Genomic DNA, 19,832 nt, shown 5'->3' on the forward strand with positions numbered 1-19,832 from the left:
ATTAGGCAAATGATTATTTTGTCCACATCATCCTCTTCATGCATGTTGTCTTACTCCAAGCTGTATAGGCTCGAAAGCCTACTACCAATTAACTCATTCACTGCCAGCCATTTCCAAATCAGGTAATGTAATTGACGTCTATAGACGTCAATGGCAGTGAATGAGTTAAGCATATTAGGTGAAGTGCATCTCTGTAATGAGAAGGGGTGTGGTCTAATGACATCAACACTCTATATCAGGTGTGCATAATTATTAGGCAACGTCCTTTCCTTTGGCAAAATGGGTCAAAAGAAGGACTTGACAGGCTCAGAAAAGTCAAAAATAGTGAGATATCTTGCAGAGGGATGCAGCAGTCTCAAAATTGCAAAGCTTCTGAAGCGTGATCATCGAACAATCAAGCGTTTCATTCAAAATAGTCAACAGGGTCGCAAGAAGCGTGTGGAAAAACCAAGGCGCAAAATAACTGCCCATGAACTGAGAAAAGTCAAGCGTGCAGCTGCCAAGATGCCACTTGCCACCAGTTTGGCCATATTTCAGAGCTGCAACATCACTGGAGTGCCCAAAAGCACAAGGTGTGCAATACTCAGAGACATGGCCAAGGTAAGAAAGGCTGAAAGACGACCACCACTGAACAAGACACACAAGCTGAAACGTCAAGACTGGGCCAAGAAATATCTCAAGACTGATTTTTCTAAGGTTTTATGGACTGATGAAATGAGAGTGAGTCTTGATAGGCCAGATGGATGGGCCCGTGGCTGGATTGGTAAAGGGCAGAGAGCTCCAGTCCAACTCAGACGCCAGCAAGGTGGAGGTGGAGTACTGGTTTGGGCTGGTATCATCAAAGATGAGCTTGTGGGGCCTTTTCGGGTTGAGGATGGAGTCAAGCTCAACTCCCAGTCCTACTGCCAGTTTCTGGAAGACACCTTCTTCAAGCAGTGGCACAGGAAGAAGTCTGCATCCTTCAAGAAAAACATGATTTTCATGCAGGACAATGCTCCATCACACGCGTCCAAGTACTCCACAGCGTGGCTGGCAAGAAAGGGTATAAAAGAAGAAAAACTAATGACATGGCCACCTTGTTCACCTGATCTGAACCCCATTGAGAACCTGTGGTCCATCATCAAATGTGAGATTTACAAGGAGGGAAAACAGTACACCTCTCTGAACAGTGTCTGGGAGGCTGTGGTTGCTGCTGCACGCAATGTTGATGGTGAACAGATCAAAACACTGACAGAATCCATGGATGGCAGGCTTTTGAGTGTCCTTGCAAAGAAAGGTGGCTATATTGGTCGCTGATTTGTTTTTGTTTTGTTTTTGAATGTCTGAAATGTATATTTGTGAATGTGGAGATGTTATATTGGTTTCACTGGTAAAAATAAATGATTGAAATGGGTATATATTTGTTTTTTGTTAAGTTGCCTAATAATTCTGCACAGTAATAGTCACCTGCACACACAGATATCCCCCTAAAATAGCTAAAACTAAAAACAAACTAAAACTACTTCCAAAAACATTCAGCTTTGATATTGATGAGTTTTTTGGGTTCATTGAGAACATGGTTGTTGTTCAATAATAAAATTATTCCTCAAAAATACAACTCTCCTAATAATTCTGCACTCCCTGTATATGTCATATCAAAACAAGCCCACACCTGCAGTTGTTTCAGTTTTTCACTGGTGTTTCCTGTCAGCTGGTCAACCTCACTCAGGCGGACATCCATATCAGCCAACCAAACGACAAGTTCCTCCCTTTGTGCTTCAAATCCCTCCCACTCTGAGACAAGGAGCTGAAAGAGAGAGAAAAGAGTCAATTATAAAGAAGAGAGAAAAGTGAAACCCTCCTCAGAAGGTCTGACTCGCATACCTGCAGTTGACCTGTGATGGACTCCAGTTTGGCGTTCACGTCATCCCTCGTCGATGCCAACAGCCGAGTCTGCAGGGTGCCCTGGAAGAGCTGAGTTAATGTTCGACTCCTCCTGGTCAGGCTCTACAGCTGGATGAGTTGAGGTCTCCCCTCTCACCGCTGCCTCTGAACACAGAAACACAAATTGCATCTGAAGCAGGAGGTGCAGATTTTTATTGCTATTCATTTCTAAATGCAGGCTAGATCAAGTGGAGGTATTTGGAAAACTTTTTTGGCCAGCGGACGACTGTTGTCCTGCAGAAAGTCAAATCAAACATATGTGATACACAATCAATTCACAAGAACACATTATAAAAATAAGTCCAGTTCTTGCCTGATTTCAAGTGAAATCTGCATCAAAACAGGGTGACAGAAGTAAAACGAGTGCACAAAGCCTCACTTTTTACAAGCCTGCTATTACAGTTCTCCTCTATGCAGACGACTTTCCTGTTTTCAAGGCACAACTTGGATCTGCTGTACGAATCTTATGGATACACACTAAATGAAACAATAGTGTGCATGACTCCAGATTCTGATCCCTCATCCTAATATGGTCCCAACATAGCAACAGCAATAATGCAAATGTTGAGGCTTCAAAATACAAAGTCCATAAACCAATGGCTGACATGGGTTTTATCATAAGGGTGATAAATATACAGTCTTAGAGATTTGATGTTCATTTACCTGCAGATGCACTATACGTACCTGCTCCATGGTTTTTCACAACATTTTGCACATCACTATTTAATACAGGAAGTAGGTGAACTAAAACAAGTCATCTTTCTTTGTGAGAGGACCATATTAATGAAACAAACCTCAATGACATCATAGGGAGCCCTAAAGATGCTCCTGCTGCTTCTCTTCCTCCTCATCCTAAGCTTCCTTCTCCTTGTCCTCGCCTTCCATCCAATTGTAATTCAACCTAATTGTGTTTCTCCCCCTCCTCTTCCTCATTTTGTTGGAGCTGTGAACACAATTAATGTGAATCTGGATTAATTTGTGCAAACAAGAAAAATCTACAGCTTTTTGGTCAGAGGTGCTCTTGTGATTTAAGCCGGGTAGAGTAGATTTATGTGTTGATGCTACCTGCTTCAGCTCTGGCTGCTGAGTGATATTTACACCCTGGCTGGATTACAAACTTTAACCATGTGCTGAACTTTGGCCCAGCGTTGATACCTCTTGTTAGTATAACGACCTCTTCTTAGCTTGTATGTATGATGTATGATGGTGGATAAATTAAATATACAAAAAAATTTAACTATATTACAAAAGAACATCTATCTTGGAAACATCAAATGACCGGAGCATAACTTGTCAACTAGTCCGAAACTAAGTTATGCAGGAACAGTCAAAGACACCTTCTCATGTCACATTTCTATTCATTTCTATATAATTCGATTAGACAATAAAGAGTCATCTAATCTAATTATTCATTCAAAACTCTTATGCATAGCTGCATTTTATACAGCTCATACAGAATTCAAAGTACAGGTTCATGTGAGTATTTAATGTACGGCTCAGATCTACAGAATTTCAGAGTTTCTAGAGCAGACACAGAGCTCACGCCACAACAGGCTTCAGGCGCCATTTTAGTGACTTTAACAATATATTAAATTTTAATTTCGGTCTAGCTGACATTAGGTTATGTACGCAGCACGCAATTGAACCACATATTTTAGAAGCCAAAGGTTCAAATTAGCTGGGAGCACCTTCACTTCATTATAACAGTGGTTTTGTTAGGAAAACAGTTTCTGTATACCAGATACTAAATTGCGCTGACATCAACGGCTAACGTATCTAGCTAATCGCTACTGTTAGCACAACATTAACAGCAAGCTACAATGACGAGTAACAAAAACAAAACAGTAATAAGGTTTTAATGAAAATGTTTTACCTTTTCTAACAGTCCCAGAATCCACAGCTTCAAAGTCCAGCAGGTACTGAAGACTGTTATCCGTTTCGCTGTCACCGTCCGTGAGTTTTTTTTCCCGAAAGGTCAAGGCCCGCCGCTCGCACACTCTGTCTGCGCATGCGCATCCCAACGACTGACCCCCTCCATCCGCTCCCGGGAGGTTATAGTATGACGTGTTCTGACGTCACTCTCTCTCTCCCTGTCATTTATTTGGCTCGAAACACATATTAACAAATTGCTCAGTGATGAACAACTACTCAGATCATTTACCTAAGCAGTGTGCTTTGTCAAAACGAAGTGTGTGTTCATTACACTGACATTCTGTTCTGCAATTGTTATTTACTTGTATTTTATAATTTGACTTTACATACTGCTGGGTGGTTTGTAAAGTTTACAATAACTAGTATTATCATTATGCTATATTTTCAAAAATATATAATAATCTCAAAAGTAATGCCTTGGAGTAGAAAATAGTAATGCTTTATTAAAATTTAAAACTAAAGTACAGTATTTGAATGTGTGTATTGTGTCTACTGTTTGCAAATATTTCTAACTTTTATTTGAATATTCAGTTTCCTACCATCTTCTCTTAAAGGGTAACTGCCAGGTATCCCGCCCTTCCCCTTCGTACACACATGCACACAAAGAAAACACACAGTATAATTCACAGCCTCATTATAGTGAATAAATATTTATGCCATTTACACCATCAAACTTAGATTGCTAAGGATGAAGAACCTTTTGTTCTTTAAAGAACCATTTGTAATAGCTGAAGAACCATCCACAAAATAAAAAGGTTCTTTGACGTATGATGGTTCTTTAAAGAACCATGAAGACATCTGAAGAACCATTTAAGAACCATAATTTTTCTGAGTGTGCTAAAAAGATTCTGCAAAATCTGTGTCGAAAAAAGATTGGATGGGATGATGCATTACCTGATGCAGTTATACCGGAATGGACTATTTCGATGCAAGAGCTCTACAAGCTGGAGGAGTTCAAGGTTGATCGTTGTTTTAAAACCAACAGTTTTGGAACTGTAAAAACTGCTCAGTTGCATCATTTCGCAGATGCATCTGAGGACAGCTATGGAACATTGACTTATTTGTTACTAAAGAACGAACGAGACCAGGCACGCTGTGCATTCATTATGGGAAAGGCACGCGTTGCTCCTTTAAAACCAGTTACAATCCCTCGAATGGAGTTAACTGCTGCCACCCTTGCAAGCAGAATGGATGTAATGTGGAAAAAGGAGCTGCAGATGGAACTGAAGGACTCAGTATTTGTCTCAACTCTTTATATTTTTTATATATTTTATTTATTGTTTACTCTATTTAATTTGTAAAATATGTGTACACACACACACACACACACGTAGGAAAATATTTAGTATACACATCCAGAAATGCATATACTATCATATACTGTACATATATTTATTAGTTTCAGATGTAGCCATTCTTGTATTTTGCTTGTTTACATTACTGTATTTGCACAACTCTGTTGCTTGTGAAGCTCGCACACAAGAATTTCACTCACATGTGCTGTACCAATGTACCTGCACATGTGATGTGACAATAAAAGTGATTTGATTTGATTTGATTTATTTTGGACTGACAGCACCTCTGTACTAAAATATATCAACAATAAAACAACAAGGTTCCGCACTTTCGTCGCCAACAGAGTTTCTGAGATTGTCAAAGTTTCAAATCCTCAACAATGGAGATATGTGGACACGGATAACAATCCAGCAGATTTGGCTTCTCGAGGTTTAACAGTACAATCCTTTTTGAAAAATAAACAACACACCGGCTCACTCCTTGGCGGCTGCTTATCGGGGCCTGGAACCTGGGGCTCGCTCGGTCCACTTCGGAGGTGGGGTGCCCCCGGCCTCTCGGCCTGGGGCTCGGTCACTCAGGCACAGCTGGCTGCCGGCGGAGCTCACGGGCGCGTCACTGCAACTCCCCCTGGCTTCTGCTCCGCGGCTGCTGAATGAGCCCTCATCTGGGACTCTCCTCAGCTCTTACTGGGACAGTGGCGCGGCTGCCCCTCTGTTGGTCTTCCTTGGTCTCTTGTGTTCTGGGGGCCTCTGGATGTCTGGAGTTTTGATCTCCTCCATACCTGCTTCATACCCTGGAGGACAGGGCTGTGGCCCCCCCACACTCCCTAGCAGATCGTTACATGGAGAAACCTTTGGAATACAAGCACGCTGATCCACACAGGTATGCACACGGGTGTTCACTGCTCGTAGACTTAAATTACACCTTTCTTGGCTACTACTTCGAAGCACATCTGTCCTGCGTGCTGCACAACAACATTGAATATTTAGTATTTACTGCTGTTTACACTTAGCTAGATTAATGCGATGGTGTTGTGTTTAGTATGTTGCTTTGTTTTTTTTGTTTTTTTGCTTGTTTTCTATTCTTCTCTCAACAGGTGATCCAGGAGATTTTTTTTTCTCCCCCCCTTTCTCACTATCCCTCTCCCCTTCTGTTTTTCTTTTCCTTCCTCTTTCTTTCTCCCTTTCCTATCCCTCACTCATGTCTGTCCCGTCTGTAACATCTGAAAATAAAATATAATAAATAATAAAAACAAAGATCGACCAAATGTACCAATACGGCAATGCCACGATGATCCATTTGGCAAAGTAAATCCATTGGGTATCCTTGTTGGTCTTCAGACAACAATTCTGATGGCTAAAGAACCAAATGGGACAGGCAAAAAAAAAAAAAAAGAAAAATAAACAAACTTGGCTCTCTGGACCTCCATTTCTTCTACTACCACAAGAGGAGTGGCCTCAGAATCCTGATGAAGTGAAACAAATCTCATCAAGCGATGCAGAAATTAAAACAACAGTGAATGCTGTTCAGACGTCACAAGAAATGGATCCGGTTTCTCACTTCATTCAGTATTTTTCATCCTGGACTCGGCTGAAGCGTGCAGTAGCATGGATTCTGAGAGTTAAAAAACTGCTTCTACATTACAGTAAAAGAAAACTACAGATTAAACATGATCCTGAACAAAGTCTTGAACTTCAAATGAAGAAACACTGTCTGGACACCAGCAGTCTCAAAGTTGAGGAGCTGATTAGCGCTGAAATGGCTATAATCTCCTTTTGTCAAAGGAAGCGGTTTGCTGATGAAATCTCCTGTTTAACAAAAGGATCGAATGTTAAGAGAACCAGTCACATTTATAAACTTACTCCCATCCTGGAAGAAGGTGTGTTGAGAGTTGGTGGACGACTCAGTAGAACTGCAATGCCAGAAGAGAGAAAACATCCTGTTATTCTGGCCAAAGACTTCCACATTTCTAACCTAATCCTTCAACATGTCCATGAAGCGGTGGGTCATGGAGGTCGTAACCACATGTTATCTAAACTGCGTCAAAAATACTGGATTTCTGGTGTCACAGTACCTATAAGAAAAATTGTGGCTAAATGCATTGTGTGTCGGCGTGTAAATGCCCCACCAGGACAACAGCAAATGGCAGACCTGCCCCTACACAGAGTAACTCCGGATGAACCACCATTCACATATGTTGGAGTGGACTATTTCGGACCGTTTCTAGTGAAACGTGGAAGGACTACTGTAAAATGCTATGGTGTGATATTCACATGTTTAGCGTCAAGAGCCATTCATATTGAAATGGCATCATCACTGGACACAGACTCTTTTATCAATGCCCTTCGTCGCTTTATTGCCAGACGTGGTCAAGTAAAAGAACTGCGATCTGACAACGGCACCAACTTTGTGGGATCCCATCGTGAGCTGAAGGAAATGATAGCAGATTGGAATCAATGTCGTATACACAATACCCTTCTTCAAAAGGGCATTCAATGGACTTTCCATCCCCCAGCTGGCTCACATCATGGAGGTGTATGGGAAAGACTTATAAGATCTGTGAGAAAGCTTCTTAATTCCACCTTAAATGTACAAAGTCTTGATGAAGAGAGCCTCAGGACTGTTTTATGTGAAGCTGAAGCTATTTTGAATGGCCGTCCTATTACAAAGGCTTCTACAGATCCAAATGACCTTGAAGCACTTACTCCAAACCACCTGTTGCTTCTTAAGACTGCACCATCTCTACCACCAGGATGTTTTCAAAAAGATGACATATATGCTCATCGCAGATGGAAACAAGTACAATATATGTCAGATTTATTCTGCAAAAGGTGGATTAAAGAATATCTTCCACAACTGCAACAAAGACAGAAATGGTGCAACCCAAAACGAAACTTCATGCCAGGAGACATTGTGATCATTGTTGATGATTCCACACCACGGAATTCCTGGATAACTGGAAAAATAGAAGAGACAATCCAGGACAAAAGGGGATTTGTTCGTCATCTTCGGATCAAGACAAAGACTGGATTCCTAAACAGACCTATAAATAAAGTCTGTCTTTTGCAGGAAACAGAGAATATTTAACATATTGGACTGACTGGATAACTTTAAGTGACCTACTCCTTTTATTTATGGGTTATTAACTTCACAGATGGTGAACCACAAGTAGTAGTACTGATGCATGTTGCACTAAAGGGCGATTGACATGTTTTATGAACAAGAAAATGATGTAAGACTTGATTATTTTGTAATTATTATTTAAAAGATAATAATTAGGGGCCGGTATTGTAAGAGCCAAAGTCAATGTTTATGTTTTTCCTTTTTGTTCTGGTGGCACAGGTGTATAGCTTTACCTGTGTCTCAGGTGATGGTATATGGGTGTGGTCACAGTCTATTTACCTGATGTCGGTGTTCGCAGCAGGTGTGTTGGGTGAGTGGTTTGTGGGCAAACTATTCTGTTGACCGTCATTTTTTGGCACACCAGTTAATCCATGCGCTAGTTGGAAATTGATTGAAAGCGCAAATGTTTGTTTTTGTTTTGTTCTTAAAATAAATGCGCAAAGTACCAGTACAACTCATTATGGATTATTGGAGGCGCGTCACAGGGACACAACCAACTCAGCCGGCCGCGGCTTTATCTACGGATGAAAGTCGCAACACCAGCTTTTCAACTCTGAGCTTATTTAGTTCTATTAATACACTGAAATCTCATTTGTGTCATGAAGAAAGTCTTTAATCAAACAGAATTCAAAGATCAGAAACATTTCATATATGGAGTTAAACATGAATCATTGTTTCAACAACATATTTATTGTTGTCATAAACAGACAAGAAGACAACAACAAACTGCTCCTCCCATTCAACACATGTCAGTCCATATCCCAGCAAACTAAATCATCTCCATTTACACATCAAATAGAAACATGAATCACTTGTAATGATTAGAAACTTGATAGAATTTCAAATCTAGTTTGGGGAGTCATTCAGTGAGAAACAGTGAAATGATTTTCCATGTGAAAAGGTGGACAGCAGAAACAGAAAGAAACAGTGAGAACTAAAAGAGAAACAAAGAGCTTTGGAACAACGAGGCAGCAGGAGGACAGCTGCAGTTTAACAGCTTCAACTCACTGACAGGAAACAACATTAGAAACATCATCATCCTCAACTCATCTGCTGCACTGACACTGACACCTTCAACGGACACACCTTCACTTTACCACCATCAACAGTGTAAATGTATGGAAACATCCTGTGAGTGAAAGTGTGTGTGAAGGTGTGTATGTGTGTGTTAGTATCAGGATCAGAGAACAACAGCTTTCCTCTGTTCCAGTCCAGATTCACTCTGATCCTCTGGAGCTTCTTCTGTACTGAGAGATCAGTGAGAGGAGCTGATGGTGAACATGCTGAGTATTTACTTTTAATTCCATTAAACCGTATTCTCCATAATCCAGACTGGATGCGTCCCTTCCTCTGCACAGACTCTGCCAACACACCCAGTGCCCACCCTGTACTGTCTCCAACTTCAACATCCCAGCTGTGAGTCCCTGAGTTAAAGCCCTCAGAGCCCAGGACAGAATAGAAACGATCAATCCTCTCTGGATTATCAGGAAGCTGCTGCCTCTCTCCTCCTCGTCTCACACTGGTCAGATCTTCAGACAGTCTTTACAGAAGCTGTGGCTACATGACAGAAGAACAGGATCTCTGAAGACCTCCTGACAGACTGGACAGCAGAGATCCTCCTCTGATCTGGAAGCCATTGAGTCTGTGAGTGAAGCTGAAAACAGCAGACAGGAAGTACAGTCAGTCCTGGCTCCACTCCCTCCTCTACCACCTTCACTGAAACTTCCTTTGAGTCGTGTTTTTGCTCAAACTCACATTCAGTGTGTGGAGCGTCAGCAGCTTGAAGCAGCAGTGTTGGAGTTTTCCACGTTTCTCTCCTGTAGCTGGACTCACTCAGAGGAAGCTGCTAGTTTGGTCTGAGCACAGTCTGATCGTCTGTGCGTCTCTCTTTACTGAGGACGAAGAACTTCCTGTTTCCTGGTTTGTCACATTTGAGTGACAGAGAAAATGTTGCTGCAACAAGCCCAGGTACAGTTTACCGACGGATGGGTACAGGACCTTGAAACGTACCGTGTAGAACGAAAGACCATCGTACGAACAAAGGTAAGTTTACCAGTCTCACAAATCGTCGTCATAAATACACATTCGTTAACCGTTTATTAATATAACCTTTGAGCTCAGCGGTAATTAATTAGTAGTGGAAATAATTTCTGGTAGCATCACAGAAATGTAGCAGTGACAATAATATTGTATGCTGTAATCGCACTGGACAATTAGTGATACAAAAAACCTGTTTTATCCTGTGAATAAAAGTATATGTTTCTGTCAATGTACCATAATAACAGAAGCGAAACACAATATTGTGTCAGGACAATTCACTATTTATGCACAATAGACAAAGGAGCATAGCGCCACAATTTCTGTTCAGCGCCAGACTTGCTTGTAACCTATATCACCAATTATGTTAAGAAAAATGACGTATTAACTACTACAAAACTCTGACCTTTGTGGGAATGCTTGGAGCAGACTAACATGTGAGCTGGAGAGTTCTGAGACGTTATATTTGGTATATCCAGACCATCCGTCGGCTCTTACTTCAGAAACATGGCTTAAAAAACACTGATCTCTGACCTCCCAGCCCATTCTTCCTTCAGTGGGCTGCTTTCAGTCATTATGCAAATGTTCTGTTTATAAGATTGAGGAAACCTGCAGTCAGCTGAGACTGAAGAAGTCACCTGGATGAGTGACGAAACGTTTCTCCCACAAAACGCTGCGTCCAGATGAACAGAATCAACTTTTGGAGATTTACTTACCTGGATGATTGAGCATGCATCAAGACGTTTGGCAGCTGTAGCAGTCGTGGAAAATTCCCTCTGTGGCAGAAAATCTCACAGATGCAGTCTTGATACCAATAGATGGATAAAAACTGGAGGAAATCCTCAGAGGCCTTGAAAACTCCTAAATGGAAGTAGCTTCTTCTGCTGGGTCTATTCTGTTGGTCTGAGACTGGCTTCCCTTCATTGGCTTCCTGTTAAATGGTAAATGGCCTGTATTTGTATAGCACTTTTCTAGTCCCTAAGGACCCCAAAGCGCTTTACACAACCTGTCATCCACCCATTCACACACACATTCACACACTGGTGATGGCAAGCTACAATGTAGCCACAGCCACCCTGGGGCGCACTGACAGAGGCGAGGCTGCCGGACACTGGCGCCACCGGGCCCTCTGACCACCACCAGTAGGCAACGGGTGAAGTGTCTTGCCCAAGGACACAACGACCGAGACTGTCCAAGCTGGGGCTCGAACCGGCAACCTTCCGATTACAAGGCGAACTCCCAACTCTTGAGCCACGATCACCCCAGAATTGAATTCAAAATCCTGCTCCTCACATACAAGGTCTTAAATAATCAGGCCCCATCTTATCTTAATGACCTTGTAGTACCATATCACCCTATTAGAGCACTTCGCTCTCGCTCTGCAGGCCTACTTGTTGTTCTTAGAGTATTTAAAAGTAGAATGGGAGGGAGAGCCTTCAGTTTTCAGGCCCCTCTTCTGTGGAACCAGCTTCCAGTTTGGATTCAGGAGACAGACAGTATCTCTACTTTCAAGATTAAGCTTCAAACTTTCCTTTTTGCTAAAGCATATAGTTAGGGCTGGACCAGGTGACCCTGAATCCTCCCTTAATTATGCTGCAATAGACGTAGGCTGCTGGGGGATTCCCATGATGCATTGAGATTTTCCTTTCCTTTCCTTTATGGTTATGTAAGTTCCAGCTGGAAGGTGATCATCGGTTGGAGATTGAATGGGGACGACTACAAGACTGGTTGTCCCTACCTATGCCCCATTTCCAATCAGGCTGTGCTTACTTGTGTGATGAAGTTTCTGCATCTAGAAGAGCTAAATTAGTTTTTTGTAGAAATTATTATTATTGTAATTAATTATACATTTTTGTAGCTGTAGGAGTGGGAAGCCTTTTACGTCATTTTTGTTTCCTTTCTACAAGGCTTTGTTTGTTGTGTTAGATGTGTCCCTCTGATGTTCCTCTAAAGACAAATAAAACATTTTGTTTTGGTGAAACTGTAAAACTTGCTGTGGCATTGGTGCTTGAATGGGGAAGTCATTTTTTGTGTTGCATACATCTCTGGGCAGATATTTGGGCAGTAATTTTGAACACCATGTAAAAATGTCAGTGGACATAATGCAAAACCCAATGCTTCAAATCACAGCATCTAAAACCAAAATTGTGCCAAAGATGCCTCATTTCTGTTTAATAGGATAAAACAATGCTAGCTATGTTATAGACACAGTAACCCAAGGAAAGCAGTAAGTACACTGACTGACATTGTTACTATGACAACAACAAGCTGACATTTGGACAAAAAAAAACTTGGAGTAATTATTGAGAAAAACATTAAATTTAAATAAAGTTTTAAAAAACACATGACCAAAAATGTAACTAAAACACATCCTCTGGATGTTTCCAGAATATTTTAAATAAATAAATAATTTAAGGAACAACAACAAAAGAAGATCTATAATCAGCATTTATCTCTTCTGTTTTATTTGATGGTGGGGAAATCATAATCATAAAGAGGCTTCTGATTAGAATTTATTTGTTATAAATGTGATTTATATAAACTTTCATTTAGTACGGTGTGTTGATTATATGTAATATATTTTACTTATTATTTATTTATATTCAGTTTTTATTCCTGAGGATTTTGGGTTTTTTTATAAAAACTAAAATCAGGACAGAATAATTATTTTGCTGTCTTATTTTATGAATCATTTCGATGTAAGCAGCTATCTTTTGAATATGTGGCTTTACAGCTGAAGGCCCCATCCAAAGTTGTGTTTCTTAATGTTTACAGGCCTCCCAAATACTGCACAGACTTTTTTAATGACCTCAGTGAACTGCTGTCTGTGATCTGTGTTGATTTTGACTGTGTAGTTATTGTTGGGGATTTTAACATCCATGTGGACAACCCTCAGGACAAAGGGACTAAAGACCTGAGTAACACTCTGTTACATGCTGAGTCAGCCCAAAGTTGCCCAGAGGCCACACATAATAGAGGACACACTCTTGACCTACTGATCTCCAAGGGCCTGAGCATTTCAAACATTACTGTGTCTGATGTGGGCGTGTCTGATCATTACTGTGTTTTCTTTGAAAGTAAAATCTCAGCCCACACAAATATATCAACAGCAGTGATCACAAAACGGTGTATAACTGAACACAGTAGTGAGATCTTTAACCAGGTCTTCCCATTAACACCTGACCTGTCCAAAGGTTCAGTCAATGAGCTCGTCAATAGCTTCAATGCTAACATGTTAAATGTAATGGACACTATTGCTCCCATTAAGGTGAAGGTTATCTCTGGAAGGAAAAAGTCTCCATGGAGAAACTCCACACTGGTGAAAAATGAAAAAAGAGAGTGTAGGAAAGCTGAGCTTGAACTTCATTCAACCATGGCCTGCAATGACTTTGCCAAATTCTTCACAGAAAAAATCCAAAAGATTAGACAAGCAATTGGTACATCAACAGCAGATCCAGGATATGTACTGTGTCCACCGAAAAACTGTTTAAACACCATGAAACAGTTTCAACCTATTAACAGCAAAGACCTGGAGGACATCTTAGGTAAACTGAACTCCTCCTCCTGCTGTTTAGATGTCCTGCCAACAAGTTTTTTCAAAAATGTCTCAAAGACTTTGGAGTCAGACCTGTTACAGATCGTCAACTTTTCCTTAATGTCAGGTGTGTTTCCGGAACCACTAAAAACTGCTGTAATCAAACCTATACTGAAAAAGGACAATCTTGACAAGACACAAATGAACAACTACAGGCCGATCTCAAATCTCCCATTTTTAAGTAAGATCATTGAAAAAGCAGTTTCTCAACAGCTCAATTACTTCTTAAAACAGAATAACTGCTATGATGCCTTCCAGTCAGGTTTTAGACAGAACCACAGCACTGAAACCGCTCTGACCAAAGTGTTTAATGACATATGTCTGAATACAGACAGTGGAACAATGTCAGTCTTAGTTTTACTGGATCTCAGTGCAGCATTTGATACAGTTGACCACAACATATTACTCAAACGACTGGAGAACTGGACAGGTCTTTCAGGAACTGTACTAAACTGGTTCAAAACATACGTAGAAAACAGGAAATACTTTGTATCAATAGGTAACTTCACATCTGAGCAGACAAGTATCACATGTGGAGTTCCCCAAGGTTCCATCTTGGGACCCCTTCTGTTTAACATTTACATGCTCCCACTGGCACAGATTATAAAGAACAACAAAATAAACTACCACAGCTATGCAGATGACACACAAATATATATCACAATGTCACCAGGAGACCGAGGCCCTGTACAGGCTCTTGGTAAATGCATTGAGGAAATTAATGACTGGTTGTGCCAAAATTTTCTCCAGCTAAACAAAAAGAAAACTGAGGTAATAGTCTTTGGCGCCAAAGAAAAACGATTACAGGTCACCAGAGAACTTCAATCTATACATCTAAAAACCACAAACCAGGCGAGAAATTTGGGTGTAGTGATGGATGCAGACTTAAACTTAGAAAAACACATTAAGACAATAACAAAATCAGCTTACTATCACCTCAAGAATATTTCAAGGATAAAAGATCTGATGTCTCAACAGGACCTGGAAAAACTAGTCCATGCATTCATCTTTAGTAGGCTTGATTACTGTAACAGCATCTTTACAGGTCTACCTAAAAAATCAGTCAGACAACTACAGCTCATTCAGAACTCTGCTGCTCGAGTCCTCACTAAGACCAAAAAAGTGGACCACATCAGTCCAGCTCTGAGGTCTTTACACTGGCTGCCTGTCCGTCAGAGGATAGACTTTAAAGTCCTGATGCTGGTCTATAAAGCTCTGAATGAATGGTTTAGGACCAAAATACATCAGTGACCTCCTGACCCAGTATGAACCTTCCAGATCCCTCAAGTCATCTGGATCCAGTTTTTATCAGTTCCCAGAGTCAGAACCAGACACGGAGAAGCTGCATTCAGCTTTTATGCTCCTTATATCTGGAACAAACTCCCAGAAAGCCTCAGATCAGCTGAAACAAATAAAGCACCAAATCCACACTTTTAAGCTTAAATTTCAAAACTTATATTTTAACTACTGATTTTATCTACTGTTCTCATTTTATCTACAGTTTTTTTAAATCATGCTTTTTATTGTTTTTGTTTTTTAATGTCTCTGTAAAGCACTTTGAATCACCTTGTTGTTGAATTGTGCTATATAAATAAACTTATATAAATAAACTTGCCTCGCCGCTTTCAGCCACATTTACAAAAACGCTCCTCCTGTTCTGATTTTTCTGATAATAATCAGAAAGTGCTGAACTCCTCTGAGCTGTTACAGGAACAGATGTTGGCAGATGTGTCAGTGACAGAGTTACAGTTAGAGAGGTCAGTGAGCAGGATTTCTATCAGGATTCGTGTCAGAGTTATTATAATGATGTCTGTTGGTTCACACTCACGGCTGCTTTGGACTGATTCCAGCTCAAAGAGCATCAACATGTTTTCATGTTTCCATCATGATGAGGAGCAGAAACTCTGAGGATTCTCCTGAACTCCTGACTACAGTAAGTCATCCACAGCTTCTGCTTTATATTCTACATATTATTCAGTAAATAATAGATAATTACTGATAATTAGACACTTTCAAAGGGAGAAAAGTAAAAAAAAAAATCTGTAGTTAAGAAGTACAGATACTCAAGCTGTACAAATACTCCGGTAATAGCTGAAGTACTCATTAAACTTCTTTACAGAAGTAAAAGTGAAAACTATAGGCTCTGAAAAGTACTCAGGTCCTACCGTAGTACTCAGTAAAAGGTAGTCTGGGGTTAAAGTGGATGTGGCAGGTAGAGGAACTCTACGACTGAGTGCAGCAGGGATAAAGAAATAAGTCAGAATCATTTGTTTTGTGAGCTCCAGCTGTTTCCAGGCTGTGATCAGCTGATCTACAAGCAGACGTGAGCCATCAGCGCTCGTGTAACACAGTACAGTACAGAGCTGTCAGAATGAATCACCCAAGTTAGTCTCACACTCTTTATCCAGGTTGTTGGCAATTATTAATCAATCGCCCTTCAGTGTCACACCAACACAGTGTCAACACAGCAAAGTGAATGTGCCACACACTCCATGTGTCATCTACTCATCACCATCTGAAACTATAACCTTCATGGGACGCAGCTGTGAGGGAGAATAACAAAGAGTAAGAGAAGACAAAGACAACATGTACACACAGTATAACATGTGGGAGCACAGCTGGGCCAATCACAGAGGACGAGACAGACGAAGTAAAACTAGACACAGGAAGTAGGACTCACTGGTTCTCCATAAAGAACAGAGATTTGCTCTCTGTGGCTCCAACACAACTGACTTTTGACTTTTTATTCATTAGGACAAGTTCATTTCAATTCACTGCCAGACAGAGTGGAGCTTGTCTCTACACGTCTACCTGTTGCATTGGAAACGGGTTCATTTCCTATAACTGTGACACCTTGTTTTACCTGTTAAACAGGACAGCAAAGTGAAACAAGAGTCAGTTGGTTCAGCTGTTTGGCACAGAGGTCAGTTCAGCCACAGATTTACATTTTTAGCATTTTTTTTCTTTTTTAATTGCTCACTTTAAAAAAAAAAGCTCACCTAAAGTAGTTTCTTTTGAACCTACAGAGAAAGCAGATCGATTAAACCAGCCTCACAGTTTTTATCTTCATGTGGATTTTTTTTCCATCCTGATGATCAGAAGAGTGTTTGAGGATTTAACAGATCTGTTAAGAACAACAGTAAGTGTTTGTTGCCTTTTTCTAAAATCATTTTCAGTTCTTTAGGTAAAACGTTTCAGTTTTCTTGGTTAACGTTTGGTTAACATCAACCCACAAAAATATTTGAACAGAAACTACAAAAGCGAGTGAAACTAAATTTAAAATATAATTTCATTTTCAGTGGATGTTAACCATGAAAAGCCTGAAAGATCATTGGTAGAAAATTCAAATTATATTGGTCGAACATATCAGACTTTCAAAGCATCTTCAAAGTGTTGAGTTTAAACGAGCAGCTGAACAACAGATCAGCTCTAACCCTCAGGGACATTCAGATTTATTTAAACCTTTAATCTGATGTGTTCAGGTTTAAACTCAGGTTCAGTTATTGAGTGAAAACACCAACAGACTCAGACATTTAGAACAAACTAAGAGTCAGATGAGCAGAAACAGAGAACACGGACATGTCTGCTGTAACTGCGTCACTCTGCTCCACGCTGATGTTTGTCCTGTTCGTCTCTGCAGGTGAGATTTAACTCTGAGATAAAACAGGAAGTTTTGGCTGCACAGTAAAAATATTTCCCTGAGACTTATTTTCATATTATTTCAGTTTTTCTGTTTGTGACGATGAAACAAGAATCAAACTGCCGTCAGAAACAAAACGTTCTTCTGCTTCAGCGACTGAAACACAAACTGTTCCTACATGACGACACATGAGAGGTTCTGATTTTGTTCTGTGGAGATCGTTCAACAGCTGAACACTAAAACTTTTCTACTTCGCCTCGTTTGTTGTGATGCACTCATTTCTGCGCATCCTCAGTCCAACCTACCAAACGTCACTCTAACGCCACGTCCTCACGAGACACGGAAAAGTTTGAGCCGCAGCTTCAGCTTTATTTAAACCTTAAATGTAATCTGATGTGTTCAGGTTTAAACTCAGGTTCAGTTATTGAGTGAAAACACCAACAGACTCAAACATTTAGAACAAACTAAGAGTCAGATGAGCAGAAACAGAGAACACGGACATGTCTGCTGTAACTGCGTCGCTCTGCTCCACGCTGATGTTTGTCCTGTTCGTCTCTGCAGGTGAGATTTAACTGATAGAAACTAAACTGAGTTTATTTCTGAGATAAAGAGTCTCAGTCTGGTTTACATGCTGATTAGATTTCTCTAAGAAGTAGTTTGTTACTCATTCAGTGTTGCGATCGACACAAAGCTGGGTGGAGTCTGTGTGTTGGTGCAGTTTGCAGCACAGACACAAAGAAGTGTAATGTGTGTGTCAGTGTGATGTGTTGTAGTGTCAGGAGTCAGGATGCAGCTACAAAGCTTCTTGTTCAGTGTATACAAACAGCTGTAGCTCCATAAAGGCAGCATGCAGAGACTCACAGTGTCTTATAATGAGAGGCTGCTTTCTCTCACACATTATGTTCACTTATTATCAGCACATGTTGTTGTTTGTGGAACAGAGTTATTGTAGTTTTTTCTCATTAGTTTGAGTTTTTATTCCATTTGGACTTTTTGTGTTTAGTTCAGTTTAGTTTCCAGATGATTTTCTTCTTTTTCAGGTTTGATTATTTATTGCTTGAAGAGTTTTAATAGTTTTATTCTTTTTTCATTCTTACTGTTTGGAGGTTTGTGTCAGAGGCCAGATTCAGGAGCATCAGTACAGCTGTTACAATAAAAAGCAGTGACTCAGTCTGACAGACGTCCAGAGTCTCAATGAACTCGTCCATCAACAACATTTTATCAAACTAACAGATTCTAAAACCAAAGATTTGTTTTTCAGATGATGTTTTTCATCCGTCTCAGTCTTTGCTCATGAACTTTGTCTCCAAACGTCTCAGCCTGAGCTTCCCTCTGATGAACTCGTTCATAATCTCGTCCATTCTGCTCTCAATGAAAATCTGAACATGTTCAGCTCGGCCTCCTGTCTTTGTGTCAGAGTCTCCAAAGCAAACATGACAGCAGCTCACTGCCATCTTCAAACCTTCCCTTTCACTCTTGCTGCTGTCCTTCTGTCACAAATCAGCCCTGATGAAGATGCTCGGGATCAGGTGAGGAGGAGGAGAAGACTCGCTGTGGTGACGCCTGAAGGGACACAAGAAGAAACACAATCAAAGATCATCATCTAATAATAGAAGACAATCTTTTATTGTGTGTTTCTGATTGGCTGCTGTAGAAGTGAACAGTTGTACTTTGACCTTTAACCTCTCTGCTCTGTGTTGTTTCCTCTTTCAGACCAGAAAACCATCACAGCTGAGTCTGGACAGGACGTCACTCTGACATGTCGAGCTGCAAACAACAACATCATTATTTTAGAGTGGAGCAGAGCTGACCTGAGAGATGAATATGTGTTTGTGTTCCGGGACGGTCACTTTGTTCCAGCCAACCAGCATCCATCTTTTAAGAACCGGGTGGATCTGCAGGACAGACAGATGAAGGATGGAGACGTGTCTTTGATTCTGAAGGATGTGAACACTGCTGATAGTGGAACATATGAGTGTCGTGTCTTCATGGAAGAAACACGCTCATGGAAGTTCATCAGCAGCATCCACCTTCATGTTGTTCCTCCAGGTGAGTGAGTAGAGTTGAGTGTGTGTGTGATCAGAGGTGAAGCTGCTTCCTGGTTGTTGATGTTTGTTTCTAAAGATGTTGCTGATGAGACTTTGTAGAAAGCAGCTGGTCTGAGTGATGTGATCAGAGTGCAGTAGATAATGTCTGACAGCAGTTTGAAGAGGAAATGGATTCTGTTCTGTTCTTCACTCATCACCTACCTGACAGCTGACACCTCACACCTGTTTCTCACCTGCA

General features: G+C 40.7%; 2 protein-coding genes and 1 long non-coding RNA gene across 5 annotated transcripts in view; 1 reads left to right on the top strand and 2 right to left on the bottom strand.

Moving 5' to 3' along the window:
* The window catches only part of LOC309693309 (hemicentin-2-like), a 1,543,010-nt gene that overhangs the window by 1,521,418 nt on the left and 1,760 nt on the right, over positions 1-19,832 (top strand). Inside the window, exons 1-2 of the transcript XR_014272617.1 lie at positions 16,841-17,045; positions 19,260-19,595. The gene's annotated coding sequence lies outside the window, so the exon portion shown is untranslated. Of the gene's footprint in view, positions 17,046-19,259; positions 19,596-19,832 lie in introns of the transcript that reaches the window.
* Positions 1-19,832, bottom strand: part of LOC309693926 (nuclear factor 7, ovary-like) — a 318,283-nt gene that overhangs the window by 268,141 nt on the left and 30,310 nt on the right. The window lies entirely within an intron of this gene.
* LOC309696325 lies at positions 1,412-4,362 on the bottom strand. 3 transcript variants are annotated; one of them, XR_014273420.1, is made up of 5 exons: positions 3,797-4,361; positions 2,989-3,107; positions 2,718-2,866; positions 1,864-2,028; positions 1,412-1,786 (listed from the first exon to the last, which is right to left on the bottom strand). It is a non-coding gene; the product is annotated as an uncharacterized lncRNA (long non-coding RNA). The 3 variants fall into 3 exon arrangements; XR_014273419.1 differs by having other exon boundaries at positions 2,718-3,107; positions 3,797-4,362; XR_014273421.1 differs by lacking the exon at positions 2,989-3,107 and having other exon boundaries at positions 1,415-1,786; positions 3,797-4,349.

The sequence above is a fragment of the Aulonocara stuartgranti genome, assembly GCF_965226115.1.
Source record: "Aulonocara stuartgranti genome assembly, chromosome: 3".
NCBI classification, from domain to species: Eukaryota; Metazoa; Chordata; class Actinopteri; order Cichliformes; family Cichlidae; genus Aulonocara; species Aulonocara stuartgranti.